Genomic DNA, 5972 nt, shown 5'->3' with positions numbered 1-5972 from the left:
TTCCAAGGCCTGCTCTCCTTCCAGAATGTAGTCTAGGTCTACCTCTAGGTCATTTGTCTCAGACATTTTATCTTGTTTCTGGATATGTGCTGATATGGTCATCTGTTTTGCTTCTTGGACATGCTCAGTGGTTAGCTGTGACCTTAATACTTAATTGAGTGTGTGTTTTGGTATTTCTTATGCTCTCTTATTGCCTCCAGGTAGATGTGATCAGGAGGTGGGCATCCCTTTTCACTCTTCTTATTGCTTAACTCAGAGTGAGTTTCATAGGTGTTGTCTGCCTCCTTGGTATATAGAAATTTTATTGGTTCTTGCCTGCATTGTAGGATTTTATAGAGTATGATTGTAGCTTGACTATATGACAGCAATTTCTGTCTGTTCTTCAGTAATATAGGGAGAGAAAGAGCCCCCTAAAGGTAATAGTTCTTGCATACAAACACATACACAAAGATTACACAAATGAAAGTAAAACTACAATGCGTTGTGTAGTGGTATCAAATCTAGATCAAACAAAAGTGCCTGGAGCATCATTTTGCCTGTCTTGAGGCTAGTAAATAAGTGGACTGTGGAAAGAAAAGAAAAGGAAACTGGACAAACCAGGAAGACCAAGTAGGACAATTAAAAGCTCTTCATTTATGAGAACATATATGAGATAAAAGGAAAATATAAATCAAACTGAGAAAATGCCTTTTGAGTGCTTGCTGATGGAATGCCACAGTCACATGTTGAGAACCATATAGGAAAGTTCAGTTTTCATCTCAAACCTACAGGGCAGTGAGGAGGCTAGCTGGGAGGATAATTTGTTTTGTTTCTTGGGAGGAAGTCCTGATTGACTGATACTTTGACAGTTCCTGCTGACTGATCAGCAACTCCCCTCATTTTTTTCTTAAACTCTAACACTAGTAGGTCAGAGATTGCAAGGGAGTGATGACAGAAAACAATATTCCAAGTAAAAAAAAAAATGCCTTGCTCTACAAGCACATTCTAGTAGGACAGAATCTTGAGCTGTTAAGACTGTTTACATGTTTTTACACTGCGGCCTTTACCAAGTGCTGCTTCTTTAAACAAAAGAGGTTTTCATTTCCTTGGGTTCTAGGAAAATGTTTGGGTTTTATTTACAGAAATTGTGATACTATGCTCTTATTTCTTTTACTTAAGAATCAGACCTGAAATTAAGATGATAAAACATTAGTTAAAACCCAGATACTGAAGAAATTTAAGATCATTTTGCTTTAAAATAAAAGTAAGTGGCTGTAACAAATGGTTTATAATTTACAACACACATAGCAGCATACTATAAGTACTTCTATTCTTTTGCATCTTGTTTCTATTTACTTAAAAATATATTCTATGTATCACTCTTTATAAGTCATAGAAAGTTTCCTCATTTTTTTTTTTTTTTTTTTACCTCATACTTTTTTATGTGAATTGTTGTTGTTGTTGTCAGGTGCCATTGAGTCGGAACCAACTCATAGCGACCCCACGCACAGCAGAATGAAACAATGTCTGATCCTGGGCCAACATCAGTACCACTGCCACACTTGAGTCCATCAATGCTGCCACCTGGCTGATCCATCTCGTTATGTGAATGAAGTATGCTAATTCACCACTTTTCAATGTATGGGCATATAGATTGTTTGCATTATTTTATACTTACGAACCATGCTGTAACAAATAACTTTGTGTATATGTATTTTCATATTATTAGAAATATGTCTTCAGGGTATATTCTTGAAAGTGAAGTTTCTGGGTCAAAAAGTAAGTGCATTATAGTATTTTTATTGCTGAATTTCTCTCCAGAAAGATTGTACTAAATTGCATTCTCATCAGCAATTTCCCCAAAGCATTGCCAAAAGACTGTTATTAAATGCTTATTTTTGCCAATATGCCAGTTGAAAAGTGTTACCTCAGTGCTGTTTTAAACTGTATTACTTAGGGCACAAATGTGAATATCACTTGATATATTGAAGGGCCATTTTAATGCATTTTTTTGGTTAATTTTCCTTTTTGCTAGAAAGAATAACAGAACTTACTAAAAGCATTATACTTGTGATTATGATTTATTACAGGGAAAGGACACTGATTAAAATCAGCCAAAGAAAGAGACACACACAGAAGAGACAGGGAAGGTTCCAAACATCCAGTTTTTAAAGTCTTCTCCAATGGACTGAGGAAGTATTAGTATTCTGATATCAGTGAGTGACAACATGCACTAAGTATTGCTAACAGGGGAAACTCACCCAAACATCAATGTTCAGAAGATTTCTCTGTTTGTTTTTGAGGTAGGGATGGTTCATTATGTGGGATGATTGAGTAAGATTTCCCAGGATGTAATTAAACTCAATCTTCAGGGTTACTGATGGTGTGGCCTAAAACCCCCACTAAAAATTACATGATTGATTTTTCTGGCATAATCAGTTCCCACCACAACACCAAAACTATTACATATGATATAGATTACCTCTGAGAAACTGAGGGGGAAAACTAGACATACCTCCTGGCAAGGCACTATTTTTTACTATATAGATGTTGAGAACAAATCACATTTGTTCAATTTTACTTTATTTTTGAGGATGATCTAAAGTTTTACTCATATATGTTGTGCACATCTGTTGTTGAATTTATTCCTAGGTTTTTTCTTTGTTTTTTTAAGAGTAAGAAGTTATGGTTAGGACTATGGTTAAGTCTAGGTTAGGTCTAGGACTTCATTTATTGTTAGGGACTTCATTTATAGTTAGGTTAGGTCTAGGGCTTCATTTATAGTTAGGACTAGGGTTAGTATTAAACATTGAGGTAGGGGTTGGGCTAAGGCTAGGAGTAGGGTTTCATCTAATTTTAGGATTACAGTTAGGCTTATTTTTAGTTATTTATTTTATTGAATGATTTAAACTTTGTTACTACCTTAAATGAGGGTCTTTTTCTAATAACATCCTCTTAATAGATATTTTTTCAAGCATTTTTATCTAAGTTTTTTCATATATTATTTCATTTGATTTTCCAAAGTGATAGATTGTTTTTGTTAAGTGATGTTGAATCTGTTCTGACTCAGCAAACATACATAGGATTTCCAAGGAGTGGCTGGTGGGTTTCAGCATCTTGTGGTTCAAACCAACCTTGTGGTTCAAACCAACCTTGCAGTCCAGTGCATTATCCTGTAACACCACACCAAGACTCCATGGGGAAGCAGATATCCTAAAGCAGGCAATCATATTTCACTGTGCTTTACTGCCTACTTTCCACTAATAACTTGTTCAGGTGTTAATTAGTCTAAAATCAAGGATAAAATCTAATTTATTTTAAAAACTCAAAGGGGTCCCAAAAAGCAAAAATATCAAGTCTGCATGTTTTAACATGGGAACTTTGAATATGCTTGACAAATTATCTCCAAAGAAGAGGAGGCAATGAAGGACATAGTAATTACTTAATTTCAAAGTAAAACACTGAAAAAATAAGAGTATGCAGCATAAAGACTACAAACATTTGGGCATGGAAGAATATAGCACACTGCAGTCACTCTGGCCTTCTGCTCACTTTTATTAGATTTGTAATTAAGGAAACACTGGTAGACTATGACATGAAATATGGAGAGAATGGCCTAATGGAGATCACATGACAGGGCAAGAGACGCCAATAAAAGGGGCAAATGGCCCAAGGTTCCTAGTAGAGTGAGGAGAAGCAAAGCCATGCAAGTGGCACAGTTGCTACAAAATGGCAAACATGAACTCATCAGTTCAAAGGACTAACAGTAATCTTATTGAGGGAGAAAAAGCCCAAATGAGGCACAGAATGTCCCCATCAAGCCATCTTTCTTTGAAAATATGTAGAGATTTGGTAATGACTCAAGAAATGGCTCTGTCATACAATATACCAAGGAATTTCCTGGTGCTATGCTGAATGACCTAGTCTCCCAGAATTTGCACTAGCAATGACTTAAAGTAGGCATCACTGTTTTTGTTGCTTTGTAACCTCTTTGTCCTTGCTCAGGTGAATAGTTAGAAAATTATGTTATAGTGATTCTGATGAGGACTGATATCTCAGAAAGTAAACAATGTCTTCAACATAAGCCTAATTATCATGTAAAGACATGTTAATGCCAGGTAATAATAACTTGTTATTACCTGAGTCATTGGCTTTCCCTTATCATGCATCACAATTTTGCCCCTTAATGCTATATTTTTGTTGTTAGACACTACAGAGTTAACTTGATTCATACCAAATCGATGTGTGAGTCCACTGTTGCATGTTTAATATATTCAGGTGGTATATAATTGATAGACCTGATGCTGGAGATCTCATGATAGAATTTTGCAAGACCAATGACTTGTTAATTGCAAATAACATTTTTAAACAACGTGAAAGATGAATATATACATGGACCTCACCAGGGGGAATACATAGAGATCAAATAGACTACATCTGTGGAAAATGACAGTGGAGAAGCTCCATATCATCAGTGGAGATTGTGGAACCAAGGGCAGATTGTGGAACAGACCATCAATTGTTCTTATGCAAGTTCAGAATTAAGCTGAAGATAATTAAAACATGTCTATGAGAGCAAAAATATAACCTTGAACATCTCCTACCTGAATTTAGAGATCAGCTGAAGAACAGATTTATGTTTATAAATTAGGCACTAAAGACCAAAAGACCAGAAGAGTTGTGGGATGGCATCATCATAGAGGAAGAAATTAAAATGTTATTTGCAATTAACAAGTCATTGGTCTTGCAAAATTCTATCATGAGATCTCCAGAATCAGGTCTATCAATTATATACCACCTGAATATATTAAACATGCAACAGTGGACTCACACATCGATTTGGTATGAATCAAGTTAACTCTGTAGTGTCTAACAACAAAAATATAGCATTAAGGGGCAAAATTGTGATGCATGATAAGGGAAAGCCAATGACTCAGGTAATAACAAGTTATTATTACCTGGCATTAACATGTCTTTACATGATAATTAGGCTTATGTTGAAGACATTGTTTACTTTCTGAGATATCAGTCCTCATCAGAATCACTATAACATAATTTTCTAACTATTCACCTGAGCAAGGACAAAGAGGTTACAAAGCAACAAAAACAGTGATGCCTACTTTAAGTCATTGCTAGTGCAAATTCTGGGAGACTAGGTCATTCAGCATAGCACCAGGAAATTCCTTGGTATATTGTATGACAGAGCCATTTCTTGAGTCATTACCAAATCTCTACATATTTTCAAAGAAAGATGGCTTGATGGGGACATTCTGTGCCTCATTTGGGCTTTTTCTCCCTCAATAAGATTACTGTTAGTCCTTTGAACTGATGAGTTCATGTTTGCCATTTTGTAGCAACTGTGCCACTTGCATGGCTTTGCTTCTCCTCACTCTACTAGGAACCTTGGGCCATTTGCCCCTTTTATTGGCGTCTCTTGCCCTGTCATGTGATCTCCATTAGGCCATTCTCTCCATATTTCATGTCATAGTCTACCAGTGTTTCCTTAATTACAAATCTAATAAAAGTGAGCAGAAGGCCAGAGTGACTGCAGTGTGCTATATTCTTCCATGCCCAAATGTTTGTAGTCTTTATGCTGCATACTCTTATTTTTTCAGTGTTTTACTTTGAAATTAAGTAATTACTATGTCCTTCATTGCCTCCTCTTCTTTGGAGATAATTTGTCAAGCATATTCAAAGTTCCCATGTTAAAACATGCAGACTTGATATTTTTGCTTTTTGGGACCCCTTTGAGTTTTTAAAATAAATTAGATTTTATCCTTGATTTTAGACTAATTAACACCTGAACAAGTTATTAGTGGAAAGTAGGCAGTAAAGCACAGTGAAATATGATTGCCTGCTTTAGGATATCTGCTTCCCCATGGAGTCTTGGTGTGGTGTTACAGGATAATGCACTGGACTGCAAGGTTGGTTTGAACCACAAGGTTGGTTTGAACCACAAGATGCTGAAACCCACCAGCCACTCCTTGGAAATC

The sequence above is a fragment of the Chrysochloris asiatica genome, unplaced genomic scaffold (assembly GCF_000296735.1).
Source record: "Chrysochloris asiatica unplaced genomic scaffold, ChrAsi1.0 scaffold00522, whole genome shotgun sequence".
In the NCBI taxonomy this organism is placed as follows: Eukaryota; Metazoa; Chordata; class Mammalia; order Afrosoricida; family Chrysochloridae; genus Chrysochloris; species Chrysochloris asiatica.
The sequence above is the reverse complement of the archived record's forward strand: the minus strand, read 5'-3'. Positions refer to the sequence as shown.